Source organism: Harpegnathos saltator, unplaced genomic scaffold (assembly GCF_003227715.2).
Source record: "Harpegnathos saltator strain DR-91 unplaced genomic scaffold, Hsal_v8.6 scaffold56, whole genome shotgun sequence".
Classification (NCBI taxonomy): domain Eukaryota; kingdom Metazoa; phylum Arthropoda; class Insecta; order Hymenoptera; family Formicidae; genus Harpegnathos; species Harpegnathos saltator.
The window spans coordinates 606,029-629,683 of record NW_020230382.1 but is presented as its reverse complement, the minus strand read 5'-3'; the positions used below and the strand labels follow the sequence as shown (position 1 = coordinate 629,683).

Genomic DNA, 23,655 nt, shown 5'->3' with positions numbered 1-23,655 from the left:
ATGCCTACTGGTTCTGCGGTTATTCCCGCATCCAGGAGCCGTTTCTTTAATAACCGATTATGAGGACGATATTGCGAGCAACGAGTACTATTGTCGACGAAGCAAGCTCCCCCTCCCCCCTTTCAGTTTAGATATTCCGCGTAATTTCAAATGTCTCGCGTTACCGGGGTGGGGCGATATCCTGCGTGGGATCTACGAGCACTTTAAAGACCCATCCTGAAGGCTTCGGCGAGAAACGCGGTAAGTTTCGACTCGCGAGCCGTCCATGAGATTTAATACCCGTTTCGCGTCGAAGTGCACTCGTGTAGCCGATGGAATTCGCAAAATCCTCCTTGGAATTCAAACGAAATTCTGAGGTTCGGACATTTCGGAGCCAACGTTCGACTCGGACGTGCGGTGCGCTTTAACATTAATTAGCCCGAGTGTGAAAGAGAGAGAGAGAGAGGGAGGGAGGGAGGGAGGGAGGGAGGGAGGGAGGGAAAGCTTTTCGTTTTATACAGTTTGAGAGATCAAGGATTCCCAAGGGGAAATTCCGAAATCGCGCAATTTGACGGAAGGAGCGTAATGAAGAGAGTGGATGCTCTCTTTTTCCCTTTCCTCCCGCGGGACGCGCGATGACATATAAATAGCGGCCGCCCGCGAAACAACTCGCGCGCCGTTTCGCCGGCGATTTATTTTACGGCTGACTTTTTCAAAGGTGCCAAATAATTCCGCTGTCCCGCACCATGCATGCGTGCCATTTCGGTCGATGAAAAGTGTAACGGCGATAAAAATTATTACAGCGCGGTCAAACGTTATTCCTGCGACGTGATCAATTATCGTCAGCTCTTTCGCGCCGCTAACTGTATTATGTATGTGCGACGTATTGAATTACCAAAAAATGGTGAAAAATGTACGCCACGTGGACGGCGAGATGGAAACATTTGCCGTGAAATATTCGAATAATACGCGCGCCGCGCGAAGCGGTGTGCGTGCATGTGCGCGCGCGCGCGCGCGCGTGTGTGCGTGTGTGCGCGCGCGGCAGAGAACGCATCCGACAGATTTCCCGTACCTATGTGTGTGTGTCTCGCGCGCTTTTATCAGTAACTCATCGTCACCATGTTTTACACATGCATTCGCTAATTGATTCAAATTGACTCGTTTTTAATCAACTACAGCCGGCATCGGGCCACGTAACAAACGTACACGAAAAATACCGGCGACGCGCGCGCACACGTATTTATCGCGAGTTGTATATATTAGATTAATATTATTAATCTCCTATAATCTATTGTATAATAGAATTGGCCGAGAACCGACGAATTTCCGAAATTCACAAATGCGAAACGCCGCGCCGCCTCCCCGTTGGAACGCGCATCCTCTTTTTCCGCAAAAAATTACATATGTAGACGCGAACAAATTTTTTTGCGCGTGTGCGTGAATTATAAAAAAAAAAAAAAAAACAAGGAAAAACACAAAAGGGAATAATTTATGAACATTTTTGTAAATACGACATTTTATGCATATTTATCACTTTTTTTTAACAGAAAAATATTCGTGAACACGCGAGTCTCTTGTCAATGCGGGAAAGTGAAACATGCTCGGTGATTGTTCGTTGGAATTTTCGTGGGAACTGACGTGGCGTGATGCAACCGGAAGACGCTATGCGCTTTCCGCTCAAAGTTTCTTCAGATCGCTCGGAAAGGACGTATCGAATATCGTCTGATTGCACGTCGCAAAGGGGACAAATAGGGGCAGATGATGGAAGAGTAACGAGTGAACTCTCTCGCGAGTCGCGAGTCGACGGGAAATTAATTTCCCCGTTATTCTCTTTTTCCGTCGCGCCTGGGAGTCCGCAATTTCGATAAATTTTTGTCGCGAAGAAACTCGCGCGATGTATTTCTGTGGGATTGATCGATATCAAATTTCACAGAATCGCTCCCTCGGGACATCGTTCGTTCGGGACACGCATCTCGCTAGATGAGCCAGCGTGTCGATAACACATCGGAGAAAATGAACAAGCGCGTGTCCTTGCAGAAGCGCGCCTTTTTTTTTTTTTTCGAGCAGACTGCATTCCCCGAGCGATTTCGCTAAAATTCCGCGATGGCGGAACCGCGTCTCGGGGAAACTTCGCCGGGCGTAACGAGAATGCGCGAAGAGAGCGCGAGCCGGACTGTGCACGACAGAAATAAAATACAACTTTATTGGACGCGAATTCTTTCGCCGTCGCGATACAACGCAGTCCGCCAAGTGCTTGTTCGCGCTGTATAAATAATCGTCCCGAGTGCGACTCGTCAGTTAAACTTTTCCGTCGCGAAAGAAAGAGAAGCGGCATAACTCTCCCTCCCTCCCTCCCCATCATCTCACCTCGCGGCTCTTCCGCTCGGTAATAATCCGCCGCAATTACAAACAATTACGCGCTGTAATGCGTATTCCGCAGGAACGGGAGCGAAAAGGGCCGCCGCTCCGCATCCACGGCGTTCCGGACGAGAAGTTACGGCGGGGAACGATATCGGAGCGAACGTGGATGAAGTGTCACGAGAGTAGGAAGATCGAAGGCCTCCCGATCGGACGGGACCTTACGAGTGGAAGCACCAGGAACGGATATTAAGGTCTCACAGAAACAGGTTCACGATCCGGTCGATGAAATTGGAATCCCAACGGTATGGCTCCCTCTCTCCCTCTCTTTCTCTCTTTCTCTCTCTCTCTCTCTCTCTCTCTCTCTCTCTCTCTCTCTCTCTCTCTCTCTCTCTTTCTCGACGAGTCTTATCACGGTAATATACGCGATCGCGCCGGACAGAAGAGCAAAGCAAAGAAGGAACGCCTCGCCGTAAATATCTCGGTAACGAATCGAGAAGCGCCGGGTCCCCCCTCCCTCTCTCTCTCTCTCTCTCTCTCTCGCTATCTCTCTTGGGAGAACGATCGTTGGCGTTACCGCGACGTTATGATCGACATCGATCTTTCCCGTGAGCGAATTTAATCCATCCGGTTGCCGCTCGCTGATGGTTTATACGGAGGGTCGGATGGCGAAGTGTTGTAAGTCGGTTTTTGTAGTGAAACAGAGTTAAGTACTTTACTGCGGCGCGCTCTCGCGCGCGACGGCTTCAATAAACGTCCGTATATCTCGGAATAAAGAAAAACTGACCCGCGCCACTTGTACGGGCATTCGCGCGATGAGATGTTCGTGCGTTAACACGATCGTTTAATATCTCCCCCTATCTCCGTCTCTTTCTCGTGGCAACGGTACGTTAATTGATAATGTCTTTCATTCGTTTATCAATTCGCAAAAGTCGGTGCTCTTTGCGCAATTCTCCCGCGACCGGTTTCCCCGAGATCAATTTTCATTGATCAAAATGTCGGAGAGGGAGGGAGAGGGAGAGGGAGGGAGAAAGAGAGAGAGAGAGAGAGGGAGGGAGAGAGAGAGAGAGAGAGAGAGAGAGAGAGAGAGAGAGAATGTCCGTAGATTTTGCCCGGGAACTATCGCGGCCATGTTTCACTCGGCTTCGCTACGTAAAACAAATGCCTCCACTTAACAAGCGAGAATTTCGTGCCGGGGTTGGCTCCCGCGCGACAATCCCGCCCCCGAAGAAGACGATCTCTTCCGGCGCGCGGAAGATGAAAACTCCCGACGTCGGCCCGCAAAAATGTCGTGCGCACGTCGCCATTAATTTTCCCCGCCGTTCCGTCGCCCTCCCTCGCGGCCGGCTGCTCCCTTTTCAGCCCCGGCATTCTTTCTCTCCTCCTCACTTTGGGATCCGACTGCCGACCGTGTTGCTTTAGGTCAGTGCCGTTTCCCCGCCGCCACTCTTCTCCACCTCTCTCCGACGCGGTCCGACTTATCCCGACTCCGACGGTACCGTCGACGAGAGGAAACGGGGAAGGAAGGTAGATAGGTAGGTAGGTAGGTAGGTAGGTAGGTAGGTAGGTAGAATGAAAGGACCAAGACGAGGAGAGTGCGCGAACAAGGGGGAGGGGGAAGAAAGAGAGGCAAAGAGAAGAAAGAGAGAAGCAACATCTAACGAGTGGTTTAAGGAGGGGCAAGAAAACCGCCGTCGGTCCTTGGTCCGTCCCGGAGAGTTCCTTGACTCTTGCACGACTTTTTGGGCCAACCTGCCCTTCTGCCTATCTTCTGCTTCTCTCTTGCCCCCTCTCTCCCTCTCTCTCTCTCTCTCTCGCTCTCTCTCTCTCTCGCTCTCTCTCTCTCTCTCTCTCTCTCTCTCTCTCTCTCGCTCTCTCACTCTCACTCTCACTCTCTCGCTCACTCACTCGCCCTAGTCGTTCATCGTCGATCCTACGGATCCACCCCGCCGTCCCCTTGCCTCTGCCTCGCCGCGACTGCCCTTTCTCTGGCGGTCCACTCCCGACCTGGCAGCCTCCGCCGAACCGTTCTCAGAGGATCGTCCACCTGGCGCCCTCTCTTGTTCGGAGAGTCTCTCGAGGAGCGGGAGAAGCGGGAAGGAAGAGGGACATCCTCTCTTCTTACCCGTTCCCTCCATCCCTCCCTTCGGCGTCCCCTTCACGCCACCCTGTCGCGCACCACCGATCGCACGCCCGATTGGACTCAAGTAATTCGCCGGAGAGCCGAGGGATAACGCGAATAACGGCGAGATAAGCTGCGTACCGACCAGACGTGCTTTCAATCTTTCTCTCTCTCTCTCTCTCTCTCTCTCCATCACTCCCTGCCTCTCTCCTTCTCTTTTTCCCTCGACGTCACTCGTTGAAATTTCGCGATTAGAACTGGCCAGCGACATACCGGCATTAGAGAGAGAGAGAGAGAGAGAGAGAGAGAGAGAGAGAGAGAGAGCCAGATTAACGCAAATCTCCAATTATTATCGCGAAACGCGCACAGAGGACGTACCATTTTTCTCTAGTTGTTTAGTTATGTGTCTAACTTTCGTTCTCGATTAACTATTCGTGCCCGGCGTTTCTTGCCTTTATCGATGTTTCTCGCCGGATAGATATCGATGATGTCTGAATAAAGGAATCGATTTTCATGTTTTTATAATACGTCAGCTCCGCGTTTTCTGACTTGGGATTGCAGAGTGGAGAGAGTATCGCACCCTTGGGGATTTCGCAGACCTGGAGATTATACGTGGCTAGAATTTACATTCGGTTACAGGGACGGGGTGCGATCGCTTTCTCGCGCCGGCCACGCAAAGCCGTTTCGGCCAAGACTGCATTTCCCACAAAAGTCCGGGCGATTAGGCATGTACGAACATGTCGTGAGATAAACGGCGATGTTAATCCGCGCAAATGCCGCGGGATTTCGGAATGCAAGCGCGTAACGTAAATGAGAACCTTAGCGCTCTCTCGATAAAAATTCAGTCAGTTGGCTGTTAGCAAAGAAAGAAATGTGTGCAACAGGAAGGGACAGTGGGGTCGCGGATGCAGTTTCCCTTCGCCCCGCAACTCGTCGCAATTGAACTTTCCGCGAGCATATTCAAGAGCGCGGTCGTCGGCTGCGTCGTCAAATCTGACTGGTCTCACACGTGTCCTCCGGAACGAACATGCCTTCTCCTCTTCGAACAGTTGGTGACATTTAAATATTCAAACCCGTGTCAGAGGGCGGCGGCGTGCCATCTCGCCGTTTTAAGCAGACCCGATAGAGTTACTTCGAACTAGAGCAGATCGTACTACAAAGTGTACTCAAATCTCAGATCTGCATCGGGAACTGCAGATATTCGCAATGAACAATACGACGCACCGCGTCTTGACTCTCTTCCCACGGAATAAGATCAACTCGGCCTCTCTAGCCGGTGATGCGACCATCACCGAAGCCGAACGTAGTACGAAGAGAGTTAATCTCGCGAACGCGTCTGTACCACTCAAGATTCCGAGGAGGAGGAGGAATCGGAGCCTCGATGTCTTCGAAGGATGAGAAGAAAAGGAGCGAGGCGGATTCCTGTCAAACTGTTGCGTCGCGCTGGCGGTCGTCGACCGCAAAATTTCACCGCAGTCACGCGCGCGTCGCGAGCGAAAAATGCGAAGAACCTGGCACGATTGCGACTAACCCTGTCTAGCTGGCCTATTATGTTTTCGAGTTTCATGGATGGACGACGGCGGCCATCCGGCCGCCGTCGTACCGCGATATTATAAGCGGCCGCTCTCTTCTCCTTGTCCGTCTCTTTAGCGGCTGCAACTCGCCGGGCCCAATTTGGTGGCGCATCCCCTTCGTGCCTCGTCCCTGGCCGGTGGACGCTTGCTTTACCGAGTGTGTTACGTGAGTCTCTCCAGCATTACACGACGTCGAAACTGCGCTAAATTACAGCCTCGAAACCGAAGAGCCGTGCCCACCGAGTGGACGATCGAGGCGCAGGGGAGGGAAAAAGGAAAGATTTAAAGAGCTCCTTCGCGCCGCCCCGGTGCTCCTTCGCATCTGCCGAAGGTGCTTCGTGGCTCGAGCGTTAACGGAGGCCATCGTCGATGATGCGGCCGGTTAGGGAGTAGTTTGGAATTAGAGTACTTGTACTCTTCGGCAAAGTGCGTCCGGACATGACGGAGGGATGCACAGCCGCGGCGCGGCGAAAGAGAAGGAGAACATTTTCCTCGCGATCGTGCGAGTAAATCGAGAGACGCGGGGGAGGGGGGGGGGTGGAGGGGACGAAGGTAGAATATAAAATTGATCGACGCTTATACCCGATAAACGATGTACCGTCTCGCGACGAATATTAACGCGAGGCTTATATTCCCAAATCCGGATAGAGGAGACTAGGCGTGCCTTTCGTGCCGCCTGTTGTTAGTCCCGAATAAATCTCTGCGACTACACGTTCTGCTAAAAATTCGATTGGGCTTTCCCCGGGCACTCTCGCGTCGCTTCCGGGATACGTTGAATTTCGGGTCCGCTTTGAAGCAAATCGGTGGAAACGGATTTTCGACATTATTGGTTGCGAATTCCCGTCATTATCCGCGAAGTTACGTCCCGAGAACAACAACTATTACCCGGACGTTGGTGGTTGAAGGCGTTGATAGTTGCGGTTGATGACTAGAATAGCGCATACTGGTAGCAGCTGTCATTACCCAGAGGCAAGCTTGCTCGTGACTAATCCTGCATGCCGATTCACCGTAACCTAGCCTACGAACCTGCCCCTACATACACACACACGCGGCGCACGCACGCACGCACGCACATATGCACACGCACGTACACGCGAGCGCGCGCGATTAACGTGCTAGGTTACCCTAGGTTGTCATCCTGCCGCAAGGAAACCGAATCAATAGCGCGCGTGTGACGCGTGAGCGACCCAGTAACGACCTCCGTTTTGTTTCCGTCTCTCCGGTAAACAGTTCGCCGACATTTCCCGGACACTCGAGAGAATGCGATTTATGCAAATTCCGTAAGAAACCGTCCGGTCCCCGCCGGTCAGTGAAGCTCCAAAACAGCGATAACGTCCTCCTTGAGAAAAGAATTCCGAGACGAATCGCGAGGCGCGTCGCGAGGCCGTCTCGGACCAATTCTCGTCCCGAAACCGAAAGAGGTGCGCAGGCCCGATCGAGACAAACCTGACGTAACCTTGAGGAATCTGCAATCATAGCCGTGTTCGAACAGAGATCCCCCGGTTTAGGAATCATCCCTCGTCACGTAATTTACGTAATACCTAACGCGGATCTACGACGGCCGCGGCAAGAACGAGAGAAAGCTGTCTGCTCTTTTTTGACACACGTCGCTCGTAACATCATACTTGTAATCCAACCGGAAAATTCAACGGGGCCGCCGCTCGCACTCCTCGAAGTTTCGATGTATTTTCATTCCCCTCATTTACTCGCTACGTTCCCACCGGCCCCCCCCCCTCCCCCCTCTTCGCCTTCATCTTCTCCTTCTCCTCATCCTTCTCTCCTTCCACCTCGTGCTTCTTTCTTCTTCTCCTCTCGTCCGTCGGTACAGATATTTCCACCGCGTAATGTAATCCGCTTTGCCTCGCCTGCGCTACGCTCGCGCGGTTGACATATTTTTTTCCCTCTTCGTCTAAAGTACGTATGCCGCCATACAATGTTCTAAGGAGCCTTTCCCGCTTTTTCTTTCCGCCCGGTAATACCGTCCCCGGCGGATGTAACGCAATATTTTCATTGCGCTCTTTGCCCGCAGCTACGGAAATGAATATCGTCTCGTTGCCGATATTAAAGTCAAATCAGCGGGAAAACGTCGGGCTGATATTACCGCTCGCGACGGGCCGTTTGATGCGAAAAAAGACCGCGGCCGCGGTTCGTCTACGCTCCTCGGACATCCGCCTCGCGCTGATTCGCCGCACTTCTCGTTTTATCCCATTAGGATGACGGGCGACGTCAAATAAGAAGTCAGGCAGATTCTACACGCGAAACGCGCACAGACCACAGTCAACCGCGCCTCGACCAATGAACATCGAGACAAGCTTTTGCTTTCGCCTCTTTCACAGAAGGGGAAAGATAAGCAAAAGTATATAGCAGAAGCAGAAAAATACAAGAATAATCTATTCTTCGAGAAAGACCCAGCGCGCGTTACCGACAGCCAACTAACTCATGCTCCCGTCCGAGCTAACTGATCGTCCATTCCGAACGCATTTCCCCGGCCCTGTCCGTCGTTAGACACCGCGTCCCCGGCTCTGTAGGATCTCTAGCTGAACACGCGGCGAAAAGGCGAGACCCTTCGCGGGTTCAATTCTCCTGCTCTCGTTACGCGAGAGAGCGTCGCCGCGTAATTGTGTACCTTGCGCTCTTCGATCAACGTCCGGTAACGAGTTGACATACCGCGCAAAAACGCGGATCGATAACGTGTGCACATTGCGGCCGTGTGTCCACCGTCCGCGATCGCGTGCGCGCGCGCGTGTGTGTGTGTGTGTGTGTGTGTGTGTGCGTATCCGCGCGCGCACGAGTGTCACGTGCACACGTGCGCACCAGGTCGCGGACGGGCGCGCCCGCCGTCGTAGACGGTCGACGGGCGCGCACGAGCGCGAGCACGCGACTGAATTTCGCGGAGCGATAAGCTTCCGGCGAAGAGGACACTTGGGCAGCGGGCCCGACTTCCTCGCGCACGGGGACTCTCAGAAATTAATTTCGATCCTTGGCTTCCGCGGCCTAGGCGCGCCGCTTGTTGTACGGCCTCGAATTTCGATATTTTCGCGGTCTTTGGCGGAAACCGCCGGCGCCGCGGCGCGCGCAGCCGTCACGCGCGCCCCCCCGAAAATTCCTCCCCGGTAGAACGAGTGAGAAGGAAGGAACTCGAGGAACGTAATCGCGCCGACATTCGCTCCGACTCTCGTGATAATCTCACTCATATTTTGTAGTTCATTTTGGCGTCAACCATATTTTTATGGTTCGTGGAACCTGCAAAATATAGTAGAATAAACACAAATATGTAGCCAATGATTGTCTTAAATAATTGTTTAGTTACTCTTTTACCACATACATGGCAATTTCTCACTCACAAATATAGTGAGATTTAATATTCATATAATTACATGTGTCATCATTTAGCAAATATCCTGGTAATATTGACTATACAAAAGAGTTACTTTACCACTACCATTTTATATTTGTATCCATAGAATAATTTTAGTTTAACTTATTATAATTCTTAGTAAAAAGATTATACGCTTGGTTGTACTATGCCTATATCGTAATTATTACCGATATTATGGTAATACTTACTATAAATATGATATTTCGGACTATAATTTAGTTACTATATCATTATAGTTCCAAATATCATATGCTTTTCTCTCAGTGTGGACAATCTCTCTCTCTCTCTCTCTCTCTCTCTCTCTCTCTCTCTCTCTCTCTCTCTCTCTCTCTCTCTCTCTCTCTCTGTCTCTGTCTATTATGTATGTTGGTTGGAGAATCGTTGGAACTGTCTGTCATTTGGATGAAAAAGAAAAATGGACAGATTTCGGACAAGCCGCGTTCGCGTAGTGAATTCTCGAGCGACGGTATTATCGTCCGTCCATCTGTCCGGCGGAAATCCCGTCGCGTTCGCGATGCACGGAAATCTGTCGTCGAACCGTACGATATACTATTTATCTCGCCGGCACTTTGCATCAGGCCGCCGTTGTTTACGTAATAAACATTCTTCTTCGTGATAAAGAGCGCGCTTAGGCGGGCGGAAGAGGTTTCTTTCAGGGCGTTTCTTCGGAGAATACGAGGTTTCGCGGTGGGAAGGTGCTTTGTCTTTGCACCATCGCGCGTGCAGTGTTGGATGCTGCAGCGTGAAGATTGTTTTTTTTTTATAAATCGCTTTTATAGCCTGCTATCAGGTCGCTGTATAAATAATACCCATTTATCCGCCGCAACGCTTAATATTTACGGCAGGTTTATTTACACTTCTTTTTTCGCTCAAGCACCTACGACACCAGCAACAACCGGTGTAACCTACTAATTAACCAATATTTTTTAATAAAACGCCTGCCGGATTAAACGTCTCATAAATCTGCGAGACAACTCATTAAGCTCGCCTCGTTGCGTCTCCGGCTCTCCGGTTGTGTCGTATGAATAAATAATTTTTACGAACGGTACGCGCCATTTGCTGCGTGGCTATTGCGGCATGTGTAACTTGGCACGAACTTTGTCCGTCAAATTGTTTTATAAAGACGCAACCTTCGACGACGGAGGGAAAAAGAAAGAGAAGGAGAAAACGAGCGAGAGAGAGAGAGAGGCAGCACACTTAATGACGAATAAACAGATAATGCATCCGATAAGACGGTGAACAAGGTTGCGTCAAATACCTTCCTGCTTGTGCGACCAAAGGACGATGCATAATTCCTGCGCGCGTAACTTCTGCATCTTTACTCATTATCTTATAGCCTGTCACGCTCGCCTAGGTGGAAGAAGGTCTGCCTCGCTCTCTCAATCTCTTGAACGGAAAAGGAGAGCAAAAGTTTCCGATGAATCATCCTCGCGATCGTATCGCGAGTATTCACGTACTGCACGAAAATATGCGTCCGTGTCACGGAATTTCGGCGGTTAAAATACCCACCTTAAGGTGGGTACGAGAGTGACATCGGAGATCGAATCCACACGCGACGCGCTATTGAGAATTCGCCGTTGTTGTTGTCAATGCAACATGCATCGGGAAAGTAAACAGCGACCACCGCCTGCATAATTGACGCGCCGCGAATCTACGTACGAGCAGCTTGCGCGAAAACACAAGTCCAACTACCCCCGCTCTCGCACCCTCGTTCTCTCTCCCCCAAGAGAGAAATACGTGACAAACGAATGAAAAAAATTCCCCAGAAACTGTGAGTTTTCAAAGCGAGCGAGTCGCAAGAAGCGATCGGCTTGTCTGAAGAGCCCGGGTCGAATCGAAGGGACCGCAGCTTCGAGCGATACGAAAGAACAAAGAAAAAGAAACGATTAATATCGGAACGTTGCTGAAAACCGTCCCGTCGCGCCTAGTGGATTATGTTAGCGTTAATAGCGTCGTTTAATGCGACGTTCCCCCGACGTTTAATCCGACAACTTTTAATTTCGCATTTCCTTCGTCATGCGATATAATGTCGCATGTGCGCGATAATCGATCTCCGGTAACTGCGAAACCGCGCAAGGCGAGAGGTGGAGGCTAACTATGCGCGCGCTATGAGTTTGCTCCTAGTTTCGCGCACACACCAAGAAACTCCTCGCGTCCGGTTGTGTCACCCGCCGCGGCGCGGAAGGTTAAGCTGTTGCACGGCGGCGTATTATCGATCCGCGGCGGAAAAAAGGCTCTTGCAATGCGTCCTATTTTAGGCTGCGAGCGAACGAGGCCTCGCGCCGCGCCGCGCCGCGCCGCGCCGCGCCGCGCGTTGTTGTGTTGTTGTCGTTGTCGTCGTCGTCGTTTGTTGTTGCTGTTGTTATTGTCCGGTTTGATTCACCCGTTGCAATCGACTGCACCGGGCCCCACTCGTCAATTTTTTATGCGACGTTTCAATGGCCAATCACCGACAAACGCGACCGAATACTCACGCGCCTGTGACACCTGCGTGTGCATGCAACGCAGTTCGTATATGCGCGTGCACGTCCGAAATAATTCGCTAAAAAATATCGCCGGAATCTAAAAAAATATGTACAACGAGAGAGAGAGAGGGGGGGGGGGAGAGAGAGAGAGAGCAAACCGCGACACAAGGGTGACGTGGCAACATTTTTTTTTCCCCCTAGTGAACGCTTAATAACAATTAAAGTATCATTTCGATTTGCGCGAATTGTGTCCCGTATCGGTCTTTATTTGCCGGCAAATTCACACAACGCGGCGACTTTCGATTGATAAAACTTTGGTTGCTCGCGAAGTTTTTCGAGAACCCTCTAACATTTCGATTCAACAATAGACTATGCCGTCCGGGATAGTCGTATATTTTTACATTGAAATCGATCGCTACGATATCAATCCGCGGAAGCAAAGTAGCAACGCCCCGAGGCGAAATTCGTAGGCCGGCGTTCACAGTCATCCGGCTAGATAATTATAGCTTCGTAAATCTTCGGCTATTGCTCGACTCTCGTCGAGCCGTCAATACCCGTGTCTAACTTATACAGCGAAGAATATTATAAAAATACCGGCCTTAGAATCTATAAAAATATTTAGATGCGAGGATACACACACACACACACACACACACAGTACGCAATCAATACCCGTAGCAAAAGTGAGGCAACAATCCTCCCATCTGAAGACTCCAAATCGGCCCTTCAAGAAGGCATCCTCAGGATCGACGTGAAAGAAAAATTTCGAATCAGGAACGTTAGGCAACGAGCGCGGCACGCGAAGCAATTCGCATACACCGTCATCCCACATGCACAGCCATGTGCGTGCGTGCGTGCGTGCGTGCGTGCGTGCGTGCATGCGTGCGACAAAACTTTCGCCGGGGAGCCTCTTGTGCATTTCTCTCATTCTCCTGCTCTCGCGCGACACGATCGTTCTCTCGGTGCCCCTTACGAGAGAGAGAGAGAGAGAGAGAGAGAGAGAGAGAGAGAGAGAGAGAGAGAGAGAGAGAGAAAGAGGGGGGGACCGCAGCAGACGTTCGGTTCGACGCGACCTACCCCAAAATCGCCCGTTAGGCCTGCCCGGATGACGCGACGCGTCGAGCGCGTAATTTCGCCCAGCCCACGGACGAAACTTTCTCCGTGCCCACATCCGGCCCGAACCTTCCTCAAGGGGTACGGCGTTGCCTGGCCGGGCTGTATAATAATTGTCCGACGCGTAACACGGTACAGTCCGTGTCAGGTCGTTCTCGCGAGCGGCGAAAAGCGACTCTCACGAGAGCGTTGAATTTCGGGCGACTCGATGAATCCGACGCGCGTTCGGCTCACGTGATACTCTTGTGAAGATTGATCATGCGACAGTCGATTATTCTGCTTGTTGTTGAAACGTTAAACGTGTAGTCGTTCGTGTGATTTGCGCGTCTCATTTCTTTTACGCAACGTTAGGATTAAGTTTTAAAACGATCACACACACGGCACTTCAGTAGCGCGTCCCGCCGTTTAATCAGAGCCGAGGTTCGTGATAGAAAATTGCAAAGTCAAAGTCGTAACAACATTGTTTGCGAATTGCAGCGAAGAAAATTACAATCGACCGATTCTTTCGCTCTGTACTGTGTACGGGGGTATCGACAAGACAATTATTGAGAATAAAGCAGCGTTGTTAACATGTTGATTATTTCATCAGAGTCTGATTCTAATTAAGTTAGCAATTACTCCGTTGAAATATTGCGCTTTCAATTCGGACGTTAAATTAGCGGAACGTTTAATGTAAGTATCAATAAACTCGCATTCTCTGGCCGATATTCGGCCTTAATCTGAATCTGTACCTTACTCACCCATCGAAACTGCACTCGTCGTGTGACGATGCAAACTCTGGCGAATCTGAAACAAAAATTAAGGTCCCTAATTAGCTGAATTGATAGATGTCGATGATACGGATATATAGGACTGAATATTTCTCTTTTAAATCTCTTTGAGCGGAATAAAAAATAGCAGTCGCTTATATTTAGTTTCCGAACGTTGCGTTACTGCTTCGTTACGTAGCCACATATTTTATCAATTCCTAAAGTCACGTGGTCTTTTGCCAACAAACAAGTATAACGAAACAAGATTGAAAACATCATTGTTTATTTAACGTTCTTTGTATCGCGCGTGATATTAATGTCACACACATTATCTTCTAGAATTTAATTACTTAATTAAACAGACACCGCTGCGCTGCCGCATGTATCTTGTTTTCGAAATAAAATTACGACAGCGCTAATAACGCGTGGAAAATATTTCATGCAGAAAACGACGCGACGTTGCCCTTCCTAGAATTCGGTACGTGCACGTCGGCGCTTTTAATTACGGAGTGTAGCAACATATAAACTATATAAGTCTGAATAACTCGATATATTGGCATAAAAAAGATGCGGGCCGCTACAGCTGATATTGCGAGCGATTTCTTGCAAGTTAATATTGACGTAATTTGGCTTAATGCAAAATCTAGAGCCACCGCACATCGGTGTAACAGTTATATTTGCCGTTATTCCACAGATATGTTTACCATATTCACAGATTGATTTTATCATTCCCCTGTGAAAAAATGTCGGCGGAATCGGAGGAAGAATCGCGCGTACGCCATCCCCGTTAGGCAAACACACACGTTGAAAATATTCCCAACGTACTTGACTTTAATATTTATTTAAATCCTCGTGTGTGTTTCGTGCGGAGATTTGCGCGTATTAATTCGCAGCGACCTCGTAATCGACCCTACAGCGCGAGATCTCACCGTTATCGCGACTAATCGTGGAAAATCGGCGGCCCGGAAGCGGAATAGAAACCCCTGGAAAATTTTCCAATTCTCGCCATTTGCGGACGTGGAGTGATGTGTGGATTTCGAACAACCTAAAGACATCGGGGAATCTTGTGTTGACAAAAGTAACGCGTGATGAACAATGATGAAGTAACGTTGCGATCTAATCTTGGCAGAGGCGAGCTTTTATAATTGCAAACTCCCCGTCATCGTCCGCAACAATTCACCGGGGCAGATAATGATTTTCTACCGGCAAACGGTTACAAATTCACGCGGCTGATGAGAGTTCTCGGAGGAGCATCGTCTGAAGGTTACTTAGGCCCGTTCCCATATTACATTATAGTTAATTGACACCTAACCGATTCTCGGGGAATTATAATTGAGGCACAGTTGGGGTTAACCGTGTTGTTGATGCCGCGTTAAACCGCGGTGAGAATCCCATCTTTATCGGTAAATCCGCGCCGGCGCCGGCGCCGCCGCCGCCGCCGCCGCCGCCGCCGCAGCCGCATCCACCGCGATGAATGCTCAGGAATGTCTCGTTTTCAAGGTGGAGTAATCGCGTGCGGAGGCGCTCGCGGGGCAAAACGGTAAGCGCGCGCGCGCGCGAGCGAGCGCGAGTAATCGGGAATCGGAACGCAGAACGTGCGTTCGTGCGTGGGATCGCCGGATAATACGCGGCGATTTCACGCCGATGCTATCACAACATTTTTACGACGCGATACAGTAACGCGTTACGGTATCGCGCTCGCGCTACCGATAATTATCGTTAACGTTATTTTGCGTAATGCTCGCTCCTGTACGCATTCTTCGAGAGAGGGAGGAAGAGAAAGAGAAAGAGAGAGAGAGAGAGAGAGAGAGAGGGGAGGGAGAAGGGGAGCAGAACGAGAGGGAACGAGAGGAGGGAGAGGTGGTTCATTAAAACCGTTTAAGTCGTACGCCGGTACGAGTTTATAATTTGCGCGACGATTACGATCTTTTGACGCTTAACGAGGAAACGTTCGCTCGAAGAATCTCACTTAATTCTACAGCGGCGACGTCCGAAAGTTCCCGTTTATTTAGTACGCCAGGGAGGAAAAAAAACACGGAAGATCTCCACGAAAGACTCGTCGCCTTCGTCCGTCCGCCGGTCGCTGAATATTTGGCGTTTCGAGGCGTTCCTTGGTCGGCTCGCCAGCGGGGATTCCCGAGATGCTAAAACGGCGAAGCGGCGACGGCTCGGTCTCGACATCCGGCCGAAATCGAACGCTTTCCCGCGCGCGCGTGCTTTTAGCCCGCGCGCGTACACACGTACGCGATTAGTCATCGACGCGGTACACTTTTATCGTTAAGTATGGCCGGCGATGAGTACTTTGCACCGCGCTCGGATCTCGCTGGTTGTCGCATCTTTTTTCTCATTCCTCCGCTACCGTACGTATATCCGGTGTCGCGAATTGACGCGAGCGAAACGAAAAGTGTAACAGGGTGCGCGCGTGTCGTCCGCCGTTTGTTGCGTACACCGGTGAGCGGATTAATCCCGCTTCGTGCGCCCCCTAATGAGTGAGAATAATTGCCGTTGCGATATCCATCGCGACACAATCACGGTACGCGCGGATACGCGCGTTCCAATAATATTGGCCCTTGGATATTTCAGATAAATGTCCTCGCAGAGAGATCGAGCGCGTCTTCGTGTTGATGAAATATCTCCTCGGCCTGAGCATGACCTGAGCGGACAATTATACGCTGTCGGAAGAATCGCATGATTACGCCGGTAACCTACGCCGGCCGGCGTAATGCCGAGGAAACATCGGTGAAATTTCACGAGGTGGAATGTCTCTCTCTCTCTCTCTCTCTCTCTCTCTCTCGCGCGCGCGCGCGCGCGCGCGCTGGAGCTCGACACGGCGTCGAAGAATAGCCCCGCGTAGACGCGCGCACAGTCGCGATCGATGCGCCAAAAGGGCCGAAAATCTCATTGGCAGTTGACTCGCGGGACAATTCGATCGAAAGCAACAATCCCAAGCGAAGGCGAAGCGACCGGTACGCGTGAGAGTGGGACTGCACTCGAACAAAGCGAACATTTCTGGAGGCCCGTCGAGTCGCCAGATGCGCTTCCTACCTTTGTTCGTTTTTCCATCGATCGCGCGCGCGCGCGAGCTCGCTCGCGGCAACGATCGAGATGCTATCGGAGCAAAATGGGTTGGCCAATCGCGATGCTCGCTCGCGAGTGGAGAGACGACGCTCGTACTTCACTCATATTCGGTGAGTGACCCGCGACCGCTGGTCTCAACGACCAGCAGCACCAAACATTTGTATGCCTACTGCCCGGCCTGAAAATATCGTCCCCGAAGTGCACGCGGGGACCCTGACCCTTCTCAACGACAATATTCGACGTCTGCGTCACGCTTTCGCATCGAACTTTTACCGTGCCGCTGCAAAACCGCCGCCTGCATTCGCAACTCCACGCACCACGCACGCACGCACGCGGGGACGCGTGAGCCCACACGCGCGTGCACGCGAATCGCCGACTCGTCCTCGGTGCGTTTCTTCGCCGCTGCGCGTTTCGGCCCGAGCATTTCACGATGGCGACGCGACGCGCCGCGCCGCGCCGTCGCGTCGTACGCCGTGTACGCGAGATCGAAAATCATATGGCGTATAAATGACGCCGGTGAAACGCTCCTGCGTAGTGACCGCAGCGAAATACCCTCTATATCGGGACTCTATCGGGACGACAAAACAGCCGTTTTATTAAATATTTCACGGAACAAGTAATGAAGTGTACACGCGTAGCACTTTCAATAATCGGCGTAAAATAAAAACAAAAAAAAAATGGTGCGCGCGACGTGCCGCGTTTTTCCTTTTTTAATGTCGGATATTTCGAGAATTGCGAGTAAACGCGGAATAATTCCGGAAAAAATTTTCGTCCAACGCATTCCTATCAATTCCCGTCAATTTGGCTAATCCGTTTGTTCTCTCTTTTTGCGGAGGGAGGGAGACTGAGTGAGAGTGAGAGAGAGAGAGAGAGAGAGAGGGAGAGAGAGAGAGAGAGAGAGAGAGAGAGAGACAACGATAAAAATTCGCTCCCGTCGCGACGCGTCGCGTCGGATGGATCGCGTGATGCATCGCGAAGGGTTAATCGGCACACCGTCTAAAAGGCGACGCACCTGCTGTTTCCACGTACATTGTATATTGATCCAGATCGCGGCGCGATTATGGCGGTTCGATCGGCGGCACAGCAATCGCACAACGACGATCGATCTCGTCGCGATGTCTCGTCGAGCGGGGAAGCTTGTAATTTGGGCAATGTAACGTCCACGTAACGTCAGTGACAAAAGGAAGCGCGCGTCTCGAGCGGCGCGGCGACGCGGTCGGAGCAGGAAGAGACGACGAACGTGGAGGTATCACTCGGCGGGGCTGATACCCGTGAACGCGCGTTTCGTGCCGCGCTCGCACACATGCACGCGCACGCACACGCGCACACGCGTACGCATACGCGCGTATGTACGCGCCTATGCTGAATTATGCAGCCTGCATATTTTCCGGTCTGTTTGGTGGGTCTCAAAGCCTAACCGGTAACCCGGCAGCCTGCGCGCTCGCACACATACACACGCAACGACGCATACACACACACACACACACACACACACACATACACACCGGATGACTCGTCTGCAGAAGCTTCGCAGAACGCGCGAAAATTTTTCAATTTCACAGCAGGCTGCGCCCGCAAGAGAGCTCGCTGTGAAAAGAGAACCACCCTCGCGCGGAGACGATTCCAAACTGAAAATAGAATAATGACGGCGTCGGGAAGAGAGACGCCGGGATGATTCGCGAGAATTCTTCGCGACAGACCGCGGCGATCTCGTTGTCTCGGGCTATTTTACTGAGACTCATGCATGCCGATATACGTGAACGGGACATTCCGCCGCGCGTCCTCGTCGCGAATGCTAAGTAACCGAGAGAGACCGTTTAATTGGCTTAATTATGCGGCGACTTATCGGCTATTTGTTCGCCGCGTGTGGCTCTAGCCGTTGTCGAGAGAGTCGCGCGAACAAGAAATAACGTATGTAAAGCTGCAATTGCCGACTCCGAGCCGACAGATGCGCGATGTTAATCGCGCGAAATGCCGCCGTTATGTAGGACTGCGCGCGTAAGTCGCAGTCTGATAATTGATCGTTCGTTAGCCGGGGAGGGGGGGATTTTCTTTCGGGTAAAGCACCGTCCGCGCGCGCGCGTCGGCAGGTAAGAGCTATTAGCACGCGATGTGCACCGGCAGCGGCGAGCTGCCTTATCGTTTATTGCCGATTGTAATTCAATTTGCCGCAAATGACCGTGATTTGACAGTGGCGAGGTGTCGTCGCGTTTTATCGTAACGCACGTAACGCGTCGGTTGATCGATCGACAATGATTTAATGCCGGCGAGCCGACACCGTTGTCGGATCCGGCCGCGATGCGTAATTTCCTCGTGGCCGGTTTATAAATCCTGATTAATTATTTGTCAGTGAATTTAGTAGATACACGAGTACTTTGAAAATTCAATAATTCGGCGCGGTTTATAGCCCATTATTCTCTGCGAAATTAATATCTACCGTCCGGCCGATTATTTCGACGTTGAAAGCACTGTTGTTTTGATTAATCTAAACACTGCCGGAAAAAGGGACATCTATCACGAACATCGGAAATCCACGCGCGACAAGAGAGAGAGAGAGAGAGAGAGAGAGAGAACAGCGGGATGGGAGGAGAGTAAGTACAATGTACGTATGTAGAGCGTTGCAAATTTTGTTACGATTCCGGCGGTCGCCGTCGGTCGTACACAAATACCGAGCGTGTTTCATTTTTCCTATTCTTTGTCTATTGTCAAACAGCCACTACCAAAAAAATTGCCATTCCATTCCGCAAAAGAGGCAGGGAAAAAGAGAGAGAGAGAGAGAGGGGGGGGGAGAGAGAGAGAGAGAGAGAGCGAAAAAGAGAAAGAGAGAGTAAAGACAGTGCAGTGAGAAGCTGGTGTCTTACTTCGCGGAAATCCACAAACTATTCAGAGTCTTGTTGACATGCTTCTCAAAAGCTCCAAAGTTACGTGTAGATTAGATAAATAATTGCTCTCGTTACAATTAAAGGAAATCCACACGGATAAACTCAGATGACAGGTTATGCAGAGTCACAGATTGTCCCACAAAAGATCCGTCAACACGTCATGATACATTACATTACATGATTGCGCGTTATGGAGAAAGAGACCGTGAAACTTTCAAATCGACCGATGCAAAACTGACGAATCACCACACAACTGCTACAACGTACCGCGATAAGAGTTTAATTAAGATATTATTCTAGACTCAAAATAACTAAGATCCTTGAAGAGAGTGCGTCGTCGTAGCGTTATGGAGATAGAAGCCACGAAATGTTGAAATCGATCGATGCAGACCACATCAGCTCAAATGTGTAAGCTATCGAAATATTTATAAGTACTTAATTTTAATAATATCTAGCAATATATAATCTATTTTCTCGCAGAGTAATCTCGCATAAACATGGTTTGCTCCATCGCGTAGCTGAGTTACGTACTAACTACGATAGTGAAAAAGAAGACGTGAACCAAGCGCCGCGTGGTCCAAGCGGCAGACGTGTTGTGCCTTTTAGCTTCAGCTACCATGTAGTATAAGCGGGCAGAAATTCCTGACCCAGATCATACAGCGATAAGGGATCTTTGGAGCGCGCGGTTCGATGCTACCGTCGCGTCTTCGTTTTTAGAAATCGTAGAAACTTCAGAGAGAACTCATTGGAAAGCTGAGGATCTTAGCGAAGCTGAGAGCAAAGCCTAGCCGTCTTTTCGGCGGCCACATTGAGGATTTATTATTATGGTGAAATGCGATGGGAATATAACACGACGTTACGCTGCTGATTCATTACAATTGTGTCTAAAAATGTTCTTAAATACGACTTCTAAATATAACTTTCTCAAATATAACTTTCTGAGGAAAAATTGCAGGGAGATTTTCATAATTGTGTGAAATATTAATTAAAATTATCGTCGCGCCCTAAGCGGTGCCGTAATTCGGCAAATAGAATAATTGCAATCCGTAAAATTTGAAAAATTAGAAATACACAGGCAACGTGTTGTTGGACGAGTCGAGCCGTAGCGTGGTTTCTCAGTTTGTTCTGACCTGTTTTTCCTGCTTTTGTTGTATATTTGTTTAACTTGTCGGGAATTCTGGAACTATTAGAGAGGAAATCGAAATTCTCAATAGTTTGTGAGTTTCCACAAAGTGAGACGCCAAGTTCATGCACGCACGCGCACACACACACACACACACACACACACTCCGAGAGACCACTAAGCACCGGTCGAGCCGGTGAATAGAAACGCGTGACTTGCATCTCCGCGACAGGTTGCGTGGCTCTTTTTTGCGTTTCGTAATTTTACAGGGAAGCAGTCAAATTGCGGGATGCCGTTAAAGTCCGTTCGCGCCAACTCCGGCCGAACGCACACGCGCGCACATAATCGTGCAATGAATCCACATAATAAGCGACAACAGCACTCGTACATTTCCTATCACGCGATCGATTTGTTCTCTCGCATCTCGGGTCTCTCTCGGTGTCTCTCTCTCTCTCTCTCTCGGCGGCGCGAGCTATGCTCATTTGTTCACCGTTATCGATCATTCGCCGAGTGCCAGCGCGAACTCGGACCCCCCTCGCGCAGGGACTTCGGCGGGGAATTCTACAAACGTTTGCGTTTTCGGTAGACCGTGGACGCGCCCGTCTGCATTCTTAACGCAGTTTCCGAAAGGCAAGTAATTCCCGTATCTAACTTTGAGAAATGATAGCGGCTGCCGCGAGCGTCACCATGTTCCGTAAGTGTACGTGACAAAAGTCGCGATGCACTTAGCCGTCGTTCCTCGGCCTGGCGAATCCCCCGCGGAAGAGCCGAACGCCGAGAGTGCTAACAGTCCTACGCGCGACCCACCTTGGTTACTTCGTTACTCGAACGGACTGCTATCCGTAGCGAGCACCGACGACGGAACGTGCGCGCTTATTTGTCCGGCCTCTCTATAGAGCGTCCTGCTGATAATTACAGCTTCTCGCTTATCGATAATACGCGGCGCCGTGCTCATCCGAGCATCCATTTCTTCGCAACGGACTCGCGCGCGTCTCTCTCTCTCTCTCTCTCTCTCTCTCTCTCTCTCTCTCTCTCTCTGCCGCTCCCTGCCGCGAAGGGTTTCACGAAATCAGCTCAACTTGACGACACGCCACGGACACTGGACTATATAATTAATATTTCGCATCTCGCGCGCGTTGCACGGGGCTCTCGAACGGCCGATTTACGAGCCTGCGGTACAACCACTTGACATTACGCGACTTCCAACGAACGCGCACCTTTCATCTGCCAATAATGATCGTCCTCGCCGCTCCCCTCCCCCTCCCCCCCCTCCCCCGAGACACGGCCTTCGTGTTCTCACGGACCTTTTACTCTTTATCGAGGCAATCCGCCGTTTTTTCCCTCATTTCGTTTTTTTTTCGAGACGCTACTGATGCGAGCCATCGCAGCGACGAGTGCAGAGCGCAGCAGCGGATCAATCTCGCTGCAAACATCTTACGCGCGGAAAGACGAACAACTAATTTTGCGCAATCTCGCTCGCACTCATTCGAAGCTTCACCGGCGCGGCGGCACGAGACGCGCAAGTCTCTGAAAATAATCGACACGTACACGACATTAGTACACGCGCATCTCGAGCGTGACATAGAATCTTGTTTTCACACACGTCAGGCAAAAGTGAAGATTTCGTAGCGCGCAGACGAAGACGACGGCAATCGATGTTTTATTCACTGAATCACGACGCGAGATCAAACGGAATCGAATTTACGATTCCGCCGTCTCAACTTGACGACGACGACGACGACGACGACCACTTGACATTACGTGACTTCTCACGCGACACACAACGCGCGCTCACCTTTTATCTGCCGACGACAATAATCATCGTAACCACTTTCCGCGGATCCCCAAGTGGCAGCAGCCTCGATCCTAGCGCGAGACTCGCGCGTTGCCGAGACGGGCACGTCGATCGGAGCTTTAGCCACCTGCGATAACTTGTTTTTCTACCGGTGAATCGGTAAACGCGACATGTAAAGGGGAGCGAGTAAAGTGGCCTTTATGACAAACAATTGTGACGCGGGAAGCCGACGACGCGGCAAAGGAATCGAGCGAGTCAAGTATATTGCGGACTCGAGCATTTAGCCGGCGCTCCAAGTCCGCCGAGAGAAGTCCCTCACCCCCCCCTGTCCGTCCTCTCTCTCTCTCTCTCTCTCTCTCTCTCTCTCTCTCTCTCTGCACGGCGTAACTCGCGACGATTGCGGGGGAGGGATTACGAGCGGGAGACCGACGGCGCGACGACGACGGTGGTGTTTTCGCCGCCGTTGTCACTTCGCACAGCCGGCTAAGATCGAGATCGTCGCGATAATTAGACCTGCGCGCATGACCGCGCGGTAGGAAACAAATATCAAAACGTGCAACAGGTGGCTTCGCCAAATAACGTTTATCACTTTTGGCGGTCAGGGAAATGCGAAAAAAAGCATACGGAGATAGCCGAACTCGACTGATACTACAAATTTAAAACACTTGGCGCCGCCGAGAGACCTACCATACATGCAAACACCGGAGTGCGGGAGAGAAATTTTATTGTTACTCGCTTTTATTTTTTTATTATTCATACACCGCTACAGAGCTGGTCGTTCGATACAACTCGTTCCCGCGAAATTGCTCGTAGAGGGACGCTTCGCCGGGATGCACATCGACATTCGCGCGTCCGTCTCTCGTCGATTAGCTCTCTCTCGCATCCTTCCGAGGCCTTTCGCAGCCCCCTCTCGTCGTCGCCGACCTCGACCGGCGCGCGGCGCGCGGCGCCGCTCGTTTCGCCGACTCTTGCACATTTTTAGAAATTCAGGTTGCGTTAAATTGCCGGGCACGAATTGCGCTGGCCGCGTGTCGCGCT

At 50.9% G+C, this 23,655-nt stretch overlaps 1 long non-coding RNA gene across 3 annotated transcripts in view; it reads left to right on the top strand.

The window, feature by feature from the left end:
- The window catches only part of LOC112589634 (uncharacterized), a 32,532-nt gene that overhangs the window by 5,822 nt on the left and 3,055 nt on the right, over positions 1–23,655 (top strand). Inside the window, exons 2-3 of one of the 3 annotated variants that reach the window (XR_003113678.1) lie at positions 2,420–2,642; positions 20,000–20,111. This is a non-coding gene — a long non-coding RNA (uncharacterized LOC112589634). The other 2 variants (XR_003113680.1, XR_003113679.1) reach the window with 2 other exon arrangements.